This window comes from Hypomesus transpacificus, unplaced genomic scaffold (assembly GCF_021917145.1).
Source record: "Hypomesus transpacificus isolate Combined female unplaced genomic scaffold, fHypTra1 scaffold_27, whole genome shotgun sequence".
Classification (NCBI taxonomy): Eukaryota; Metazoa; Chordata; class Actinopteri; order Osmeriformes; family Osmeridae; genus Hypomesus; species Hypomesus transpacificus.
In genome coordinates, this window is record NW_025813796.1 from 3,390,446 (window position 1) to 3,413,495 (window position 23,050).

At 43.4% G+C, this 23,050-nt stretch overlaps 1 protein-coding gene across 4 annotated transcripts in view; it reads left to right on the plus strand.

Moving 5' to 3' along the window:
• Positions 1-23,050, plus strand: part of LOC124463143 (A disintegrin and metalloproteinase with thrombospondin motifs 19-like) — an 86,602-nt gene that overhangs the window by 13,851 nt on the left and 49,701 nt on the right. The window lies entirely within an intron of this gene.

Genomic DNA, 23,050 nt, shown 5'->3' on the forward strand with positions numbered 1-23,050 from the left:
TACCCAAGGGTGCCGACTGCATGATATCAGTATTAGTGTTTGGTCAGTTTTGGGACAAAGGTTAAGAAACGGTTGACATTTCAAGGTGAAATTGCATGAAATTGCGCATGGTATTTCAGAAGGATGTCTGCCTATTTACAGTTTTTCACAATTGCTAAAACACATTCTTGAAACAGTCACCCATTTTCTCAAAACTGTAAACACAAAACCTCATCTTCAAGCACTATTTACAAAACCTCTGAATTCTCTTGCAAAATTAAACTTTCGCCTCAAAACAGTTTTACCTGTCCTCAAAATCAAACTTTCACCTCAAAACAGATTTACCTGTGCTCAAAATCAAACACTGCTCTCAAATCATAAACAAAGTGATTAAAATGATATACACTATCAAGCAGTCAGTAAACAATACACCAAAAAATTTAAAACACATTGTTCAAAACATATAGTTCTCAAGGAGAAGTAAATTTTTACGTAATCTCAAATCTCATATTTATCCGTCATTGTCTTTTGATGAACGAAAACATGTTCTATCATAGTAGCTCAACATTTATCAGAAATTACTACTCTACTTTGCTCTTTGCAATTATTCTTGTTCTTTCTCCTCCTTGTATCCCTATACAGTACTATACTGGCATTGCATAGTTTGTCACCAAAGGGCACTCTACAACGTCCCTGTTGGCAACACGAGTCGGGCAGAATGTTAGGGAAATCTGTTTGTTTTGTTAGGCGTTTCTGGATTTTTATTTCAGTACGTAATATTCTATATTGGCCGATATATCGGAGTACTATACCCTGCATCTCACTACCCACAACTCACTCTTGTTCTTTGTTGATATGAACCTGCAACCAGTCTAAATCTATTGAGCATTCAGTACTGTTACTGTAACAAATGGAAAGTACAATGTTCAGGGCCATACCATTTATTCATTGTACAGTATAGAGCCTACAATGCACTGTACTACAGTATACAATACTATACAGTAAAAGGGACAAAAATCAAAGAAGTAAACATGTGATCAATGTGCTTCTTCTCGTCTTTGGGCTGGGTCAGGGTCATTGACATCACAAAAAATATTTTCCCACCTTCAATAACCTGTTTGCTCTCTGAACTGGCTTATATTGGTTGTGTCACATCATTTGAAACAAGTGAAATCCATTTTGAGTGGTTGTGTTTAGTCAATGACATGTTTTTTCTATTTGTATTTGATTGTTGCCATTTGTGTTTACCAGTATGGATGACATGTTCATTAGAGTGCAGAATGTGTTTTGAAAATGAGAATGTGTTTAGAGTTTTGCTGAAAAGTCTATGTGAGATTTGCAAATTGTGTTTTACCATGTGAAATGGTTTAAGGTATTGACCACAGACTGCACAAATAGCTACATGAGTTAATTCAACTGATAACTTTGTTCAGCCAATGGGTTTTAGTGTTTTAGCAATTCAGAAAAACTTTAACTAAACAAGTAATCAAAATTATGACAGGCCAAAAGACTGTGCCTGGATGCGAACCTGTGACCTTGCGCTTTTCAGGACAACGTTTCAACCCATTGAGCAGGACTGGGAAATGTTGGTCAATTTCGGTATAAAAAAAGAAAGCCGTTTCTCCTGTAGCGTGGTTTGTTCGATTTGGCCAAAGTTTAAACAGCTGTAATTCAATAATCTTTTGACATATCAAGGTGAAATTGCGCATGGTACTTCAGAACGATGTCATCCTGTTTAACTAAACATATTTTCAAATTTAAGACAGATTCAAACAGTGTGGCTGGATTCGAACCTACGACCTCATGTTTTGCAGATCACCGTTTCAGCTCGTTGAGCTATTCTCAGTGTTGAATATTGTCATGTTCAGTTACTGTACAAAAAAGTAAGCTGTTTCTCCTGTGGTAAGCATTGATAGATTCAGCCAAGGTTGAATCAGCTCTAATTCAATCATATTTTGACATACCAAGGTGAAATTGTTTATGGTACTTCAGAGAGATGTCTGATGATCAATATACTTAATTCGAGCTCATTCGGTTGTAAATCTGACACTACCATACGTAGACTCCAAGTAGCTAGCTACTGTTGTAAACCTGGCTTGTTTTGCAGTGGTTTACACAGTCTCGCTTAACAGATGATTGGAGTGTTGTTATGGGCTCAAATAAACACCCATTGCTATGTTTTACAACCGGAGGATTGACCGGAACACTGGAAACCGTTCTGTCCCAAAAAATAAAAAAATTCCTCTGACTGTATTTGAACCTACAACCCTTTGTTTATCAGCACAACATCTCAGCCAATTGAGCCATTGCCAGATCTGGAATCTGCCATGTTCAGTCATCAACTGGATAATAAAATAAGATGTTTCTCCAACGGCAAGCATTGTCAGATTTGGTCCAAGCTCAAACAGCTGTAATTCAGTCATATTTTTACATATCAAGGTGAAACTTTGCAGGGTACTTCAGGATGGTGTCATCTTAAAGCCTATTGGGTTTGAAAAACCATCATTCAAAATTACATTCGATTTAGTGACACAAACTTATTGAGGCAATGTGGTCATTTACATAAATACACCCCTTTCAGACATTTTGTATTTTATTCAACTGTTTTAAGTAACATTTTTTAATATGTCAATGATACATATCTGTACAAAATTTCAAGTCAATTAGACCTTTTTTGTAGGAGGAGATCTATTTTGAAGATTTTCCCAAATTATCACTCTACAGGAAAATCCATCATGGCAGACCTTATGGGTCCTTGAGGCTTTTTTGTTCCTCATGAAAAATGAGGCATGCACACCAAGTTTCAGAAGAATTGGAGCAAAGGGGTGGAAATGCAATCACTCTGAAAATTGGACATTTGGGCGTGGCCTGTGGCGCCCCCTGTGGTCTGATGTGGGCCAGTCTGTGTTTGGGCCGTAGTTATGGCATGTTGTATCAATATGCCAAATTTCTAAACTTTTTACCAATGTGTTCATGAGATAAATTACAAGAATAATAATAAATATAGCTGCAAGCAGCGATGTGGGTTCCTCCGCAAAATATTATAAACATGTACACTGTAGAAGATCGAGAGTTGTACAACAAGAGAGCAAAACTACTTCATGTTTGGCCAAAAACAATAGGCTGAATGGGGATTTGAACTCATGATCATAAGCTTACAAGTCAGTCTCGATCCTCTCTGCTACACACCAACTGTTGAGATTGTATGAATAGAAAGGGCAGAGTATTAGCTTTGGTCAGCTTTGGGACAAAGGTTAGGAATTTCAAGGTGAAATTGCATTAAATTGTTTGTGGTACTTCAGAATGATGTCATCCTATTGAACTAAACAGATAGTCAAAATTATGACAGGCCAAAAGATTATGGCTGGATTCCAACCTACGACCTTATTCTTTACAGGTCACCATCCCAGCCCATTGAGCTATTCTCAGTGTTGAATATTTTCATGTTCAGTTACTGTATAAAAAAGTAAGCTGTTTCTCCTGTGGTAAAAGTTGTTAGATTCAGCCAACGTTGAAACCGCTCTAATTCAATCATATTTTGACATACCAAGGTGAAACTGTTTGTGGTACTTCAGAATGATGTCATCCTATTGAACTAAACAGATAATCAAAATGATGACAGGTCAAAAGATTATGGCTGTATTCCAACCTACTACCTTATACTTTACAGGTCACCATCCCAGCCCATTGAGCTATTCTCAGTGTTGAATATTTTCATGTTCAGTTACTGTATAAAGAAGTAAGCAGTTTCTCCTGTGGTAAGCGGTGTTAGATTCAGCCAAAGTTGAAACTGCTTGTACATTTCCTATAAAAATGGGACAACGGGATGACTGGGTTGCTACTGTAAAGAATAACTTACTTATAGTTTTTTTAAAAGGTTGTTTGGAGTGCCATAACTTGTCATGGAAGGGAATTTCAAATCATGCCTAGCATCAGTGGGGATGTGTCCTGGCTTAGGTTACTGAAATGAATTTGTGCAACAGACAAGGGATCCACCAGAACAATCAATTTACTTCATTAGAGATAACCATTAGCGTTATCTCTGCCATGCGTAGACTACAAATACATTTACATTTAGTCATTTTAGCAGACCCTCTTATCCAGAGCGACTTACAGTCCAGGGATGTTCTCCCGAGGCAAGTAGGATGAAGTGCCTTGCCCAAGGACACAACGTAATTTGGCACGAGTGGGAATCGAACCAACAACCTTCTGATTAATAGCCCGACTCCTTTACGGCTCAGCCATCCGACCTCCAGTAGCTAGGTACTGTGGTGAACCTGGCTTGTTTTGCAGTGGTTTACACAGTCTCGCTAAACAGATGATTGGAGTGTTGTGATGGGCTCAAATAAAAACGCATTGCTATGTTTTACAACTGGAGGATTTATCGGAAGACTAGAAACCGTTTTGTCAGAATGAAAATTTAAAAACTATGCTTCTGACTGGTTTTGAACCTACAACCCTTTGCTTTCCAGCACTACATCTCAGCCAATTGAGCAATTCCCAGGCATGGAATACACAAAGTTCCATAACTGGATAATTAAAAAAAGCTGTTTCTCCAATGGCGAGCATTGTTAGATTTGGTCCAATTTCAAAAAGCTGTAATTCAGTCATATTTTGACACATCAAGGTAAAACTTTGCATGGTACTTCAGAGGCATGTCACTTTAAAGCCTATTAGGTTTGAACCATCCTTCAAAAATACGTTTGATTTAGTGACACAAACATATTGAAGCAATGTATACATTTACATAAATACACCCCTTTCAGCCATTTTGTACTTGATTCAATTGCCTTAAGTAAGATTTCTCAATACGTCAATGATACATATCTGTACCAAATTTCAAGTCAATTAGACCTTTGGTTCAAGAGAAGAGGAATTTTGAAGGTTTTCCCAAATTATCACTGTACAGGAAAATCCATCATGGCGGACCTTATGGGTCTTTGAGGCTTTTTTGTTCCTCATGAAATATGAGGCATGCACACCAAGTTTCAGAAGAATTGGAGCAATGGGGTGGAAATGCAATCACTTTGAAAATCGGACTTTTGGGCGTGGCCTGTGGCGCCCCCTATGGTCCGATGTGGCCCATATTTGGTGTGGGGGTACCCAATTAGATGTAGTATCAATGTGCCAAATTAGAAAATTTATGACAAGGGACTTTTTGAGATATTGGGGCGCAAGGAGAAGAAAAATAATAATAAATATAGCTGCAAGCAGCAATCAAAGGGGCAAAGCATCATTCGATATGGGAATTCAGTAGCTAAAAAGCAAAATTTTCATAAAAAACATTCATGTCATTTTGAGACAGAATGCGCTGGCTACATGTAGCAGCGTTATATCTACAAAGCACAATAAATCCGCTTCTTCTTGACTATAAATCCCCTGACAATGAAACGTTATCGTTACCATTATGATTATACTGCTAGACAGCTACTGTGGCATACCTGGCTTCGCTAAACAGATAATCCAGTGTCACTACATGCAAGACGACGGTGGCTAGATTCGATCCTACGACCTTGCGTTTCAAAGCAGCCCGTCTTATCCCAGTGCGCTATTCTCGCTGCTGGAAAATGCTGTGTTCGGTTACTTTATAAAAAAAAGGAAGCCGTTTCTCCCGTGGCGAGCTTTGTCAGATTTGACCCAAGTATGAACAGCTGTAATTCAGTCATATTTTGACATATCAAGGTTATTGTGGTAAGAAGATGATTAGATTGCATGCTCGTGATGACATTTCCAAAGTTTCGACTCCATACGGTAAACCGTCGCAGAGTCAAGGCCTCACGTCCGCTTTGGCGTCCTCTTTGTCAAAATCGTTTGCGCGTTATTCGTGAACGGTTTGACTCATCGACAACATTTTGATAACTTTTTAATAGTCTGAAGATGATCTGTTGCAATTTCCATGAAAATCGGAGAACGGCCTAGGAGGAGTTTGAAAAAGTTGGCATTTCTTAAAATACAAATGACGGAAAAACCATCATGACAACAATGAAGTCACAGGGTTCAATCGAATTGTCTGCATCCATGGAATCCAATGATACCTCAATTATGAAAAACGGTCTCACGGTTCAAAAGTTGTGAGCGTAAACACACCTCCAACTTTGATGCCTTGGTGGCGCTAAAGAGCTTCAGGGATCGACATGAAACTTTGCTTGCGAAAATCAGGAGACCGTTCCAAATCAGTTTGCCAAATTTCAAAACTTCGCACCAATCTGTTCTGTGGGCTGCCATAGACTCCTAGTCCTAAGTATAATTATAAATATAAATCCCCTGACAATGAAACGTTCTCGTTACCATTATGATTAAACTGCTAGACAGCTACCGTGGCATACCTGGTTTCGCTAAACTGATAATTCAGTGTCACAACATGCATGATGACTGTGGCTGGATTCGATCCTACGACCTTGCTTTCCAAAGGAGCACGTCTTATCCCAGTGAGCTATTCTCTCTGCTGGAAAATGCTGCATTCGGTTACAGAGTAAAAAAAAGGAAGCCGTTTCTCCCGTGGCGAGCTTTGTCAGATTTGACCCAAGTATAAACAGCTGTAATTCAGTCATATTTTGACGTATCAAGGTTATTGTGGTAAGAAGATGATTAGATTGCATGCTCGTGATGACATTTCCAAAGTTTCGACTCCATACGGTAAACCGTTGCAGAGTCAAGGCCTCACGTCCGCTTTGGCGTCCTCTTTGTCAAAATCGTTTGTGCGTTATTCGTGAACGGTTTGACTCATCGATAACATTTTGATAACTTTTTGTCGGCATGGTCTGAAGATGATCTGTTGCAATTTTCATGAAAATCGGAGCAACGGCCTAGGACGAGTTCGAAAAAGTAGCAATTTCTTAAAATACAAATGACGTAAAAACCATCATGACGACAATGACGTGACAGGGTTCAATCGAATCGTCTGCATCCATGGAATCCAATGATACCTCAATTATGAAAAACGGTCTCACGGTTCAAAAGTTGTGAGCGTAAACGCACCTCCAACTTTGACGCCTTGGTGGCGCTATAGAGCTTCAGGGATCGACATGAAACTTTGCTCACGATAATCAGGAGACCGTTCCAAATCAGTGTGCCAAATTTCAAAACTTTGCACCGATCTGTTCTGTGGGCTGCCATAGACTCCTAGTCCTAAGTATAAATATAAATATAAATCCCCTAACAATGAAACATTATCGTTACCATTATGATTATCCTGCTAGACAGCTACTGTGGCATACCTGGTTTCGCTAAACAGATAACCCAGTGTCACGACATGCTTGACGACTGTGGCTGGCTTCGATCCTACAACCTTGCGTTCCAAAGCAGCACGTCTTATCCCAGTGAGCTATTCTCGCTGCTGGAAAATGCTGTGTTCAGTTACATTATTAAAAAAAGGAAGCCGTTTCTCCCGTGGCGAGCTTTGTCAGATTTGACCCAAGAATAAACAGCTGTAATTCAGTCATATTTTGACATATCAAGGTCGATTGTGGTAGGAAGATGATTACATGACATGCTCATGATGACATTCTCAAAGTTTCGTCTCCATATGGTAAACCGTCACAGAGTCAAGGCCTCACGTCCGCTTTGGCGTCCTCTTTGTCAAAATTGTTTGCGCGTTATTCATGAACGATTTGGTTCATCGATAAACTTTTGATAACTTTTTGTCGGCATGGTCTGAAGATGATCTGTTACAATTTTCATGAAAATCGGAGCAACGGCCTAGGACTAGTTCGAAAAAGTTGGCATTTCTTAAAATACAAATGACGTAAAAACTATCATGACGACAATGACGTCACCGGGTTCAATCGAATTGTCTGCATCCAAGGAATCCAATGATACCTCAATTAAGAAAATTGGTCTTACGGTTCAAAAGTTGTGGGCGTAAACGTACCTCCAACTTTGACGCCTTGGTGGCGCTATAGAGCTTCAGGGATCAACATGAAACTTGGTGACGATAATCAGGAGACCGTTCCAAATCAGTGTGCCAAATTTCAAAACTTCGCACCAATCGGTTCTATGGGCTGCCATAGACTCCTAGTCCTAAGTATAATAATAATAATAATAAAAATCACAAAAACAATAGGTGCCACAGCAGCTTCGCTGCTGCTTGGCCCCTAATAAGAATACCAACAATAACAATAGGTTCCCTCCTACCGGAGGAACCTAATAATAAGAATACCAACAATAACAATAGGTTCCCTCCTACCGGAGGAACCTAATAATACCAACAATTACAATAGGGTCCTCCTGATGGAGGAACCCTAATGAAAGGATTATAGGTCTTTGCAATGAAGAGAGGTCATAAATGTAATTCCTGAACTTATCTTTCCATTTAGTTTTTATGATGGCCACTTTTTTTTAACTCTCCTCTTCAAACTCCCCAAAAGTCCCAAACTCTCTTAGTACGTTCAATGCTGCATATCTCAGCTCAATCTGATCTAGTATGTTCCATTGTACACTGTTTTTCATTCATACAGCACTGTAAATCTACAGTGCGTTTGCAGCCATTCATGCACCAGACATGCATGTGATTCCATCCCACCAACTTTGTCATTGAATATCTAAAAACAATGCAGCTTAATCTGAGTGTTTAAAATAAATATAAGGACAATGGTGAGGTTTACACTGTTCTTCTGAGACAGGAAATGTGTAGAGGCATTCGGAGAACACCCAGTGAGTTTGACTAGTAATCTATGAGGCAGCCAATCAGATCAGATTTTACTACAGTATTGCCAGATTTAGCTATCAACAATTATTCTATTAGAGCAAACCTTAGAGTCTCTACTAGTAGTGTATGGACTCTAATCATTGAAAGAGTGTGTTTGTATAGTTATAGAAAGTATGACTAGGACATGTGATGATCACGGCCTGCTCCTCTTCCTTTGTAAATATTTAAAGACTCACAGTGTGCCGTTACAACTGTTAAAATGACTTCAAGCCAAACATTCCCAAAGCATATAAGTGTTTGTGTGCATGGGATTATTTGTGAGTGTGTGTGTGAGTTTATTGTTCCAAAATACACATATACACATACACTTGTACACACATACTCCATTAGGGCTTAGGTAAAGGCCACATTGTTGTTGTTTGCCCTGGTTTTTATGGATAAAATAACGACTCACACCGCAGGCACTTCCACTCCTGGCAAAACTCAGCACATGCCTTTACTCACGGACAGCCTTGTCCACAGAAGGAAAGGGGGTGGCCAGAAGGAAACAACAGGCCTCGAAGCAACACACAATTGCTTTGTGTGAATACAGCAAAACTGTAGAAACCAGATCTAGGCTTTTTCGAAGAGGGTTCTTGTTGTGATGTGTTTAGCTTGACGGGGTTTTGCCTCTGTGTGTTCCAATACTTCCGTTGAGAATAGACTACGATTTGGAGCTTGGTAAGAGAGTAAATTATTTTTAACTACATACAGTGTATCGGAAAGAAATTGACAATGGCAGGAAGTTTTGAAAAGAGGACCACCTCTCAGCTCTGAATCTTGTTTGTTAAATGACAGCTGTGTGCTTAGTTTTGTCTGTGTGTGGTGTTTGTTTTGTTTTATGTACAAGAGAGGACCGGATACTTTTTCCAAGTACCAGTTCAAAACCACCACATGCTGTCTGGGTGTTGCCTGTCCGTCCTGGAGTCTGTTAAACTTTAATGACCTTTGGGAAGTGTCAGTATTTGAACTCACCCCTTCGGCCCTTACAACTTCCCAAATTCAGGGCCAGCTTTAGGTCTCTTCCTACTCCATGTGTGGAATGTGTATCTCTCTTGCAAACACACACACGGCGTGTCACAAAGTCATCACTGTGAACTGAGGGAAAGCACTGGTATTAAAGTGCAGGGGGAAGCCAGCCGTTGACCTACTTTTTAACAGCCGTTTCTCTGGTTCATACAGAAGATTGTTAGCCTTCCCCTACTTACATTAGCCTTCCCTGTGTGCTTTATTGCAAACACTGCACCTGTGCTTACTAGGGGTTCTTTATAATGCTTCTCTGTACTACAGTTGCAAGGCTGCTTTATTCACAAATTCTACACATCCACATTTCCTAAACCAGGGGCGTTGCTAGACCCTTAAATCTGCTGTGCCCCAGTCAAATCTAATGTTAGAATTTTAACAACTTAGTTTATTAGTCAGTACATTCATTAAGATTGATAATCCCGGAAAAAAGAAACACTGTATCCCAATCAACTCTTTTAAAATCAGTTGATGTAACCGAAAACACAAACTGATACGTGCCCGCAGAATTCCATGTCTACGCGCTCCTCTGGGTTTAGCTATGAGAGGCTGTATAGGCCATAATTCATACTTGGTCTCACATACAATACCATAACCTCACATATATACCATTATGCTCTCACATACAACACCATTATATTCTCAAATACAACACCATAACCTCACATATATACCATTATGTAAGACCATAATTACTGTGTAAATGTAAGAGAATAACAGGCTTGTTTCACGACAGCGACTTTGGATGTAGACTACTTTAAAATGTTAGCTGATTAGCCAGTATGAGTGAGATATGTATACAGTTACATTAACAAACCTCTTCTTTGTAAAATATTTTGTTTTAAATACGATGGGAACACATTGTATTAACAATTCTAAAACGCACCATACGCCAAATGTTGTCTTTTTTGTCAAGCGTCTCAAAGCTCAGATTCCGAGTCGGAGGTCCATGAAGCTATTTCGTTGCAGTGAATGGGCACTCATCGGGCAGAAACTCAAATATCTTAAAAGTCCCAAACAGTCCTGTAGAGGAAACTTTACTGAAAAGATTGACATCAAGATAAGGTTGTGGCATTTAAGTTCAGGTTAGTAGCCAAGGGTGTAAAGACCACTCGGCTAATTACAGACGTCTTCAACTGTTAAAACCCCAGTGCCACATACGGGATGGTATTCACACAGGCAATGGCTTTAATTTAAATGATAGTTTGTTTCATCAATTGAAAAACTGATCTGGGACTTTTGACTCAAGTAGTGGGGGTGCTAGCTTGTCCGTGGATAGCTTACGAAACAACTATGGAATTCTACATTTGAGTTTTTTGGTGGATTTTCTTGACTCATTGTCAGAAATGTTGGAATCAAAGACGACAGACATGCACAGGGGCTATTCCTAACGCTAACGTTGACGATGAAATGCGCCAGCTCTTCAGACCTGGATCAGGTGTATCAAGGAAGGACAGCAGCTCTGTCAGGAACTAGTCTTAATACTTCTTAATGCTTAATGCAGTCTTAAAGAGGTGAGTTTAACATTACTCATTTAGGTAAAAATATTTCTGTAGCTGGGGATATTGTTTTATTGAAGCCACAGAAAAAGCAGTGGCTTCAATAAAACAATATCCCCGGCTACAAAAATCATTTTACCTTAATGAGTAACATTAAACTCCCCTCTTCCTCAACTTTTTTGATGACGAGCGCCTGGTGGCCGGGCCTTTTCCCAAGGGGCCCAGTCGGGCAAAGCTCGAAGAGACAACGTGGGACCCTCTTCCAGTGGGCTCACCATCCGCAGGAGGGCTCATGGGGGTCGGGTGCAGTGTGAGACGGGCGGCGGCCGAAGGCGGGGGCCTTGGCGGTCCGACCCTCGGCTGCAGAAGCTAGCTCTAGGGACGTGGAACGTCACCTCGCTGGCGGGAAAGGAGCCTGAGCTGGTGCGCAAGGTAGAGAGATTCCGGCTAGATATAGTCGGCCTCGCCTCAACGCACAGCATAGGCTCCGGAACCAGTCTCCTTGAGAGGGGTTGGACTCTCTTCCACTCTGGAGTTGCCCTTGGTGAGAGGCATCGAGCTGGGGTGGGAATACTTGTTTCCCCTCGGTTCGGCGCCTGTGCATTGGGGCTCTCCCCGGTGGACGAGAGGGTAGCCTCCCTCCGCCTTCGGGTGGGGGGACGGGTCCTCACTGTTGTTTGTGCTTACGCACCAAACGGCAGCTCAGAGTACCCACCCTTTTTGGAGTCTCTGGGGGGGGTGCTGGAAAGCGCTCCTCCCAGAGATTCCCTCGTCCTCCTGGGGGACTTCAATGCTCATGTGGGCAATGACAGTGAGACCTGGAGGGGAGTGATTGGGAGGAACAGCCCCCCCCGATCTAAACCCGAGCGGTGTTTTGTTGATGGACTTCTTTGCTAGACACGGCTTGTCCATAACGATGTTCAAGCATAAGAGTGTCCATATGTGCACCTGGCACCAGGACACCCGAGGTCTCCGTGTCCCTCGGGGGCTCATGTGGGGGTGCTCCGAGAGTACGGGTACCGGATTCCCTGATCGGGGCTGTCCGGTCCCTGTACGACCGGTGCCAGAGTTTGGTCCGCAATGCCGGACGTAAGTCAAACTTGTTCCCGGTGAGGGTTTGACTCCGCCAGGGCTGCCCTTTGTCACAGATTCTGTTCATTACTTATATGGACAGAATTTTCCATCTCCGGGTTGGGGAGGAGATCTTGTCCCAAGCGGAGGAGTTCAAGTATCTAGGGGTCTTGTTTACGAGTGAGGGAAGAATGGAGCTCGAGATCGACAGGCGGATCGGTGCGGCGTCCGCAGTGATGCGGGCTCTGCATCGGTCCGTCGTGGTGTAGAAAGAGCTGAGTCGAAAGGCGAAGCTCTCTATTTACCAGTCGATCTATGTTCCTACCCTCACCTATGGTCACGAACAATGGATAGTGACCGAAAGAACGAGATTGCAAATACAAGCGGCCGAAATGAGCTTTCTCCGCAGGGTGTCCGGGCTCTCCCTTAGAGATAGGGTGTGAAGCTCGGTCATCCGGGAGGGGCTCAGAGTAGAACCGCTGCTCCTCTGCGTCGAGAGGAGCCAGCTGAGGTGGCTCGGGCATCTGATCAGGATGCCTCCTGGACACCTCCCTGGTGAGGTGTTCTGGGCACGTCCCACTGGGAAGATGCCCCGTGGAAGACCCAGGACACGCTGGAGGGACTATGTCTCTCGGCTGGCCTGGGAACCCCCAGGAAGAGCTGGTGGAAGTGGCCGGGAAGAGGGAAGTCTGGGCTTCCCTGTTTCGGTTGCTGCCCCCGCGACCCAACCACCGGATAAGCGGTAGATGACGACGACAACCATTAATATTACTTACATATACAATCATTCTGTTTCACACATACTATTTGTCTCTCTTAAATATATTGTCATACTTTAATATGATGGTGCATATAAGAGGACATTTTTGTGTGTAAGAGAGAATAGCAATCTGTGTAAGAGAGTATGATAGTAAATAAAGGAAAGTTTGACTGTTCATGTAAGAGAGTATGTCAGTTTATGTGCAAGAGTATAATGGCGTATGTGTGAGGGTGTAATGGTGTTTTATGTGAGAGTAAAATTGTATACATGTGAGGTTATGGTGTTGTATGTGAGACCAAGTCGTTAATGTGCAAGAGTATAATGGTATATATGTCGGAGTATAATGGTATATATGTGAGGTCATGGCGTGTGTGTGAGAGAGAGTATGAATCGCTTATACGGCCTCTCATATTTAGCCACTGCAGCGTGCACACATAATTGTCCTACCAATCATCTTATTTTGACTCAGACATAATAACAACATGAGTCCAACGTATTATATTACATGAAACTCAAATAACAGTATTTGCGCTCAAATTATTGCAAAAAAAATTGGCTCACGCGCTCGCATTAACTATTGATGTCCCTGCCAAAGCTGATGTCTCTGAATTGTATTTATAGTGGGTTAAGAAAGGGAAGTTTGAATAGTGCTTTGTGTTGCACACTTCTTGTGCAAGCTTGGAAGAAATTTAAGGGATATGAGTAAGGGCCTGTGCCCCAGCAGAGCTTTATGTCTAGCAACACCCCTAGTCTAAACCAATTTATTCCATGTTATTTTTGCTCAGTTTTACTCTGGTGAGCTCCCTTTTGATTCTATCCTACACTGCTAACTAATTTTTATAGATGTTAGTAATGTTGCACATAAAGTAAAGTGGTACCATGATTTGACAGTTTTAAGTATTGTATTAAAATAGTTTGTGTATAGTTTACATTTGATTAAGCAGATACATTTGAGTTTTAGCTTGATATTGTCAATGGAATAAACTGTTGCTAAAACCACAAAGGGGAATTCTGGGAAAACTTCAGCTCAGTATCGAAAAAATCTAATCTTTCCTTTAATTTCAAAATCCATTGAAGTTAGTATGCCATATTAATCGTGTTAATTGTGAACAACAATTTTTTTTTTTTGTAATTTAGCAGACGCTCTTATCCAGAGCGACTTAGTAAGTACAGGTACATTCCCCCCGAGGCAAGTAGGGTGAAGTGTCTTGCCCAAGGACACAACGTCATTTTGGCACGGCAGGGAATCGATCCAGCAACCTTCTGAATACTAGCCCGACTCCCTCACCGCTCAGCCAACTGACTCTGATATTTAATTAAAACAGGTAAAGATGCGTGTTACAGTGTTTCCAGAGTTGGGCGGTATATCTGGTATCACTAAGTGCAGGGTTGGTTAAGGCAGTCAAAACTGTATTTTTTGACGGTGGAAGGTGGGAACTTTATTCGTCACATAGCTGTCCTTCACTCCTACTGTATGTTTGTCCCATATGCACAGTGCTGCAGTCCTGTTATGTCACATAAAATGGCTGCCCTAGTATGAAAGGACAGGATGAAGGGAGGAAACTTAAAATAAGGGTTCAAACAAAATCCAAATCGCGATCTACACTATCTACTTCAGCTCAGACCTCATCTCGTCTTACACCAGCAGAGTCCATACAGGTGTAGCACACATGTGAGCTTAGAGGCCTGGGTTTGTCATAAGACCTATTGTGAGATTGATGTTACACTATAAAAATATCAAGCGAAAATGGATTTTGGATGCTCCAGGAAGTCCCCGGGATTCAGCGTTGCAGGTTGATGTTGACTTCATAAAAAGGCAAGAGGGAGAGTTCTTATATTACGTTACTTTACTGCCTGATGATTGAAAGAGGACACAGAAATATCAGCAGCGGTTCTGTTGCTTCCATTATATAGACAAATGAAAGCCTATAGACTGCATGTGTCTGACTCCCTTCATTGTTGTTTGTGAGTTGGTGGATATTTTAGACTGCCATGTCAATTTCATCACATTTATGCATTTAGCAGATGCTTTTCTCCAAAGCGACTTCCAAGAAAGAGTTTTACAAAAGTGCATAGGTCACTGATCATAACAAACATTGCGGGTAGCCAAAACATGAAGCATACATTGTGAAAACTAAATAAGTCCCAAAGGGAAGAACCACAAGAGCATGTAGTTAAACAAGTTACAACTAAACGACATGAACCTCAAAAGTGCAAGGGTGTACCTGTGGAAAAAGCAAGCAACAATAATAAATTTCACAGCGTACAATAATTTTAAGTCAGTTTTAACTAACCAACAAGAGCAACAAGTCTCCCAGTAAGAGTCATTGTGATCCTGGAGGAAACTAACATCAGGTCCAGCCAATCATTCCTAAGTACCGTTGTACCGTAGAGGGTGAATCTACACGACCGGGAGACCGCAGCAATGTGGACTGTGAGGGAAAGCTCGTCATCCACGGTCACCCCGAGGTTCCTGGCAAGAAGGGATCACCGTCGCAGATCCCAGGGTGATAGAGAGATCATGGGAGATGGAGGGTTTGGCCGGGATGATGAGAAGTTCTGATTTGGCGAGGTTCAGCTGGAGGTGGTGCTTGGTCATCCAGGCGGAGATGTCTGTGAGGCAGGCCGCAATCCTAGCTGAGATCCCCGGATCAGTCGGGGGGAACGACAGGTACAGCTGCGTGTCGTCAGCGGAGCAGTGGTAGGAAAAGTCATGGGAGGTGATGATTGGTCCATGCGAGGTGGTGTACAAGGAGAAGAAGAGGGGTTCAAGGACGGAGCCCTGTGGGACACCAGTGGAGAGCTGGTGGGGGCCTGACACTTTGTCTCCCCAGGAGACTGGTAGGATCTTCCCGACAGGTAGGATGAGATCCACTGAACTGCAGTGCCGGTGATGCCCATCTCAGAAAATCTGGTGAGCAGGATTTGATGGTTAACCGAATCAAATGCTGCAGAAAGGTCCAGCAGAATGATGACGGATGACCTCAAATCCGCTCTGGCAGACTGGAGGGCAGTGGTGACTAACAGGTGGGCAGTTTCTGTGGAGTGGCCAGTCTTGAAGCCCGATTGGTTGGGGTCAAGCAGGTTGTTCTGAGAGGGAAAGTTGGACAGTTGGTCAGATACAGTGCGATCAATTATTTTTTTTAAGAAGGGTAGCAGTGATTGTGGTCTGTAGTTCTGGAGGACGGCTGGTTTAAGGGAGGGGCTTTTTGAGTAGAGGGCTAACTCTGGCCTGTTTAAAGACAGAGGGGAAAGTGCCGGAAGTAAGAGTACAATTATGGACATGGAGAAGAAAAGTTATGCATTGCTGTATGTTAGTATTTTGTCATTTCACCTTAAAGTTTGGTTTTTCATCTATTTTTCCATCACAATGTACACTCAGTAGAACACAGCTTGCTCTGGCTTGATTACAAATCCCAGGAGCTATTTACATTACATTTAGTCATTTAGCAGACGCTGTTATCCAGAGCGACTTACAGTAAGTACAGGGACATTCCCCCCGAGGCAAGTAGGGTGAAGTGCCTCTGAAGTACCGCTCAGCCATCTGACTCCTATTTAACTACATACAGTCAATGACCCTAATTATAATGTAAACAAAGCAGAGTCTGCGCGGCGGCAAGTACCCTGAAGCTTGATCTCTAGCTAGCTACCTCTACCTATTGACCAATTTAGCTGCTATACCCTTACCCTCTACCCTTGAGACTAAGTTTTAGTTAGACACAATAATGAACAAAGTCTGACTACTCACAGTAAGTCACGATGTACTCTCAGTAGGACACAGTGCGCTCTGTACACTTCAAACTAAATTTGATGAATGAGTCGTGTATTTGGAGGTCAATAAATCAAAACATCTTACATAAAGATGTCTCAGTGAAAGGTAACAACACAAAACAGATTTTACTCCACACAAGTGACTACCGAACAGGGCCCTCACATTACAGTTTTTTTCAATCGCTAAGAAGCGCTTACCCATACTTCGGATACTTTTTCTAAACTCTTAACACTGACACCTACAAAACACAATTGGCCAAATGGATAATTTTCTTCTCAAAAACAAATTTTGTTAAATATATACTAACTCTCCATTTCAAGACAGAACACATGTTTCTCTGCACACACTGACTTTACCAAAACACTGGAAATCTGACTCAAAATGAAATGATTCTGTCAAAGAATAACACTTGTTTTCACTTCACAAGGTACATGCGGTCATTCAAAGTACACCAGGTTTCAAAATACTGGCTATTGTTGACATTATAAAAACTGCATAGACTTATGTTTCAGGTATTTGCATGCAAAACATGCAATCCACCTTTTACTCTCAATTTCTTGGTTGGGAACTGTATGTCCACATATACAATAATGTTCACATTCAAACACATTTCAGTGGCCCAGGGAGATTTGAGCAGGCCCAGTGAGAGATGGAGGGAGAGGTGCAGAAGCAGTGAGGCCACGTTTACACATAGCCGGGTATTTACGGAAACAAATATTTCTTCCCCTCCCTTTTCTAAAATAGCGTCGTACACACAAGTACGTTTTCAAAAATGTTTCTGTTTACATGAACCCGCATATACGCCTCCGAGCGCCATCATAACTATGCCAAACCTGTAGGCGGCAGTGTAATGTGAAGGATAAAGCCATGCAAACCAATCACAATTTTCTAAATCAACAACTAAGAATAACATGACCGACTTCCTTTACCTTTCAGGCGCAAGGTTCATTTGTTTGAATGATTCACAAATGCGATGCACAAATGTATTTCGTGATTCAGAAATGTAACGCAATTCATAAATAAATGACCCCATTATGCTGGTTGTGTTCGACTACATGCACCACCGGCGGTGCCGACAGCCGGCTGCGTTGAAGCTGAGAAAGCCATTGGCTGCTTCAAGTCAGCCGGGCTGCAGGCGACGCCGGCGCTGCATGAAGTCGAACGCACGTGTTACTATAAACAGGATGCTCTCATGACGTGATGCTTTTTTAGTCCCATACTGTGAGCTTTGAGAACCTAAAACTCAGTTTAAGCAAGTGCACACGCAAACACAAAAACAGAGTTTTCAGAAATCTCCACTTTGGCCGGAGTTTTTAGAAATGATCGTTTTCCGTGATAAAACTTCAATTTTCGTGTAAATGAAAGGCCAAACCGCATGAAAATATATGCGTTTTTCTTCCGTGTAAACGGGGCCTGAGAGATGCAGAAGGAGGTGCAGGTGCAGTGAGAGGAGCAGGGCTGGGGATAAGAGCAGGCCCAAGGAGAGGGCAATGTAGAGGTGTAAGAATGTGTGGTGGTGGCATTCCAAGGGCTGCAAGAACAGTAGTCAGTGATGAACTTCGTACCACTATCATTGACCATGTAATCAACCACGGTCTTTCACTAAGAGAGGCTGGTGAAAGCCTGCAACCCAAGTTGAGGTCGTCAACGGTCAACATTATACTCATCTTTCAACAAACCAATATTTTGTTCACTGTAAGCATTACTGTAAAACTTTTTCTGTTCTATTACTGTATACTGTGTTTCTACTGTACTTCCTTTAGTAAACAGTAAGAAAAAAAAAACGAATTTGCTTTTTATCTTGCTCTTCCTCGTCCAAACATTACAGTGTTTGTATTTTTCTGTTTCTGTTTCCAAAAACATCACTCCTCAAAGTCCTTCTTTTATAGTAATTGAAGGAAATAACCCCTGCCACTGAGTCTAAGCTAGACTGGAATCGGGTTGGCCCACTTTACCCAACATAAATCAGCTCTGTGTCCATTTTTCAATTATCTTTTTTTTTCAGCTGAGATATGTTGTTTTTGAACTAATTTCATTGCAGAAGCAGATGTTTTTATACTGTATCTAAGGTTTGGATAATTGTTTTTGCTATTGTGGGATGTTGTGTGTTAACATTCGTAAATACTACACAAACAATCCATCATTTTGTTGGGAGGTATAGCTTGTCTGTTAAGAAAATGTAAGCATTGTGGAAATGTGTTCACTGACTGCATATTGTGTGAAAAAGACATGAAATATGTGAATTGTATGTCCAAAAAAGACTGATGTTGTGCTAATTGTGTTTAGAGTTTTGAAAATGTGACAACTGTTTGGACAAATGCTTGTTAGCGACTGAAAAAAACTGTAATGGGTGGGGTAAAAAACATTATCATACAGTAGGGGTCATGGTGGACTTGTCTCACATTTCTACTGAGGTGGGAGGGACCAACCTTTTCAAGCAAACTCAACACTCCTAAAGGGCCCATATGCCGGCTAAATGCAGAAGGAACAGAAAGACTGTCTGTGACTTCACAGAGCACCCGGCAGCCAAGAGAGGCCTACCGTTCTTTACAGGACAGATTAGAGGATAATCTGTCGTCTAGCCCTAAAAGCGAGTCATAGTGCCTGGTTTTTAAGGAGACATGACATGAAAACTTCATTTTAAGAGGTTATTTAACATTAATATGAGTTCCCCTAGCCTGCCTTTGGTCCCCCAGTGGCTAGAATTTTCGATAAGTGTAAACCAAGCCCTGGGTGTTCTTCTCCGCCTTTGACAAAATGAAGGCTCAATTGCTCTGTTTGAAAATCTCTTTCTAGTGACGTAGATAGGAGATAGGTTACCTCCCCTTTCTCTGCTTTGCCCGCTCAGATCATCTGGCCCGCCCATGAGAAACTGAGCTGCCACCGTGCAAGGGCGAGTGCGATATCGGTTTTTCCTGGAGAGACATCATGGCGAGCAAACAAACGAAGCATAATAGTTGCTCAGTGCTTGGATGTACAAATCAAAACAAAAGTATTTTTTTAGTTCCTTCATCCAAGCTTTTGCACAACCAGTATCTTAATTTGATTTTCACTGGAATTGCGCCGACACAACTTCACAAAGTTTTGTATGTCTGCGCCAAACATTTCAGCCTCTAGTGTTTCCTCAACTTGAGCCAATACAAAACTGGCCTTGCTGAAATAAATTTCTGGATCATTACTAAATCTCCTTGGTCAAGCTACAAACCTTGGACAAGTAAGCTAACTAACGCTATATCATTTTGTTGCTTTACTGTATAGAGGGTTTTCACCGACGTCACGTTCTGGGTGGTAACCCGGATGCGTGGCCATATTGGAGGCACTCGGTGTAAACAACTTAACGGAGTACAACCAAAGAACGTATATTCTATACTCTTTGGTACAACTGTAGCCATGTCTAAACGACCGAAATGGTCATCAAAACGCGTCCAAGATCCAAAGGCATATATGGAAGGACTTGGACCACAAGAAAAGGGTCGATATTTTGAGAAATTAGGATTTATTGGCGGTGCAGATCCCTACCAGTTAGCTCCCTCTACTTGGATCCGTGACGACCCGGTGATTCTGCCTTCAGTTGGATATCCCGATATTGTTAACTACCTGGTTTTCTCGCGGAACCCATACACATGCAGTAGTTTGATATGAATTATATTATGTCAATGTCAGCTTTACAGTAAAATAAGCGCACAGTAAAAACAATAAAAGCAGTAATTGTTTTTACTATTTACTATTAAAAATATTATCATTACAACAGAAAATTTGTTTTGAGCCGCTGAAATAAACATTTCTAGCCTGGCTGCCGGCCCAACTTCTCCCCGCCCCCAAAAAAATTTGGTCGGGAGGTCTGTAGGGTCTCGTATTGGGGACCAACTACAGAAAACCAGAATCTGGGCGGACCAATGAAATTGCCAGGGCGGGCTTTATACGATGATGGACAGATGATCAACAGTAACATAATCAACAACGTCACGAAAGAGCGCTTGGGTTGAATTCGTTTTCAACAAACAACATATTACATTGCTCTGATTGGTTGTAGGTCTATTCAATTGAGCGAAGAGGCATTTGTTTTCCAGGCTCGTTTAAAACACGCCCCGTAGTCAAAGCCCAACGGAGAGTTCTCAGACTTATATTCTGACTAGAATTATGAGTATGACAACGTCAGGCTAAAACATTTCACAATACCTGACAAGAAATGTGCCGAAAAAATCCGTATGTTGTCAAAATTTTTCCCTCGTAGATCTTGGTTGAGCTTTGCCAACCACAAGCGCCTCCTTTCCTCTGACAATCTCTGGCATTCCTTTCCCTGGTTTTTAATAACTTTTGGAAGTCGATAATATACCAAATGTTTTTCACGATCTGTCCTATTTGTACAACCTGAAACACGGCAGTACGGCAGCCCCTCCTTGAGTCACCACCTTACCGCGGTGGAGGGGTTTGCATGTCCTAGTGATCCTGGAAGCTATGTTGTCGGGGGCTTCATGCCCCTGGTAGGGTCACCCAAGGCAAACAGGTTCCAGGTGAAAGACCAGACAAAGCGTGGCTCAAAAAACCAACCATGAAGAAATACAACAATGGTTCTCAGTTGCCCCTGCCCGGAAGCGGGTCACCGGGGCCCCCCCCTGGAGCCAGGCCCGGGGGTGGGGCTCGATGGCGAGCGCCTGGTGGCCGGGCCTTTTCCCATGGGGCCGGTCGGGCACAGCCCGAAGAGACAACGTGGGACCCTCTTCCAGTGGGCTCACCATCCGCAGGAGGGGTCCTGGGGGTCGGGTGCAGTGTGAGACGGGCGGCGGCCAAAGGCGGGGGCCTTGGCGGTCCGATCCTCGGCTGCAAAAGCTAGCTTTAGGGACGTGGAACGTCACCTCGCTGGCGGGAAAGGAGCCTGAGCTGGTGCGCGAGGTAGAGAGTTTCCGGCTAGATATAGTCGGCCTCGCCTCGACGCACAGCGTAGGCTCCGGAACCAGTCTCCTTGAGAGGGGCTGGACTCTCTTCCACTCTGGAGTTGCCCTTGGTGAGAGGCGTCGAGCTGGGGTGGGAATACTGGTTTCCCCTCGGTTCGGCGCCTGTACATTGGGGTTCACCCCGGTGGACGAGAGGGTAGCCTCCCTCCGCCTTCGGGTGGGGGGACGGGTCCTCACTGTCGTTTGTGCTTATGCACCAAACGGCAGCTCAGAGTACCCACCCTTTTTGGAGTCTCTGGGGGGGGTGCTGGAAAGCGCTCCTCCTGGGGATTCCCTCGTCCTCCTGGGGGACTTCAATGCTCATGTGGGCAATGACAGTGAGACCTGGAGGGGTGTGATTGGGAGGAATGGCCCCCCCAATCTGAACCCGAGTGGTGTTTTGTTGATGGACTTCTGTGTTAGACACGGTTTGTCCATAACGAACACCATGTTCAAGCATAAGGGTGTCCATATGTGCACCTGGCACCAGGACACCCGAGGTCTCAGTTCGATGATCGACTTTGTAGTCGTGTCATCGGACTTGGGGCCGCATGTCTTGGACACTCGGGTGAGGAGAGGGGCGGAGCTGTCAACTGATCACCACCTGGTGGTGAGTTGGCTTCGATGGTGGGGGAGGACGCCGGTCAGGCCTGGCAGGCCCAAACGTAATGTGAGGGTCTGCTGGGAACGTCTGGCGGAACCCTCTGTCAGAAGGAGCTTCAACTCCCACCTCCGGGAGAGCTTCGATCATGTCTCGGGGGGGGCCGGGGACATTGAGTCCGAATGGGCCATGTTCCGGGCCTCCATTGTTGAAGCGGCTGACCGGAGCTGCGGCCGCAGGGCGGTCGGTGCATGTCGCGGCGGTAACCCTCGGACCCGGTGGTGGACTCCGGAGGTGAGGGATGCCGTCAAGCTGAAGAAGGAGGCCTATCGGACTTTATTGGCTGGTAGGACTCCAGAGGCAGCTGATGTGTACCGGCAGGCCAAGCGGAACGCGGCTTTGGCAGTCGCGGAGGCAAAAACCCGGGCATGGGAGGAGTTCGGCGAGGCCATGGAGAATGACTTCCGAACGGCTTCAAAAAGGTTCTGGACCACCATCCGGCGGCTCAGGAGGGGGAAGCAGTGCTCTGTCAACACTGTATACGGTGGGGATGGTGCGCTGCTGACCTCGACGGGGGACGTCCTGGATCGGTGGAAGGAATACTTCGAAGACCTCCTTAATTCCACCAACACGCTTTCCGACGTGGAGGCAGAGTCTGGGGACATCGGGGGGGGCCCTTCTATCTCTGGGGCTGAGGTCGCCGAGGTGGTTGAAAAGCTCCGCGG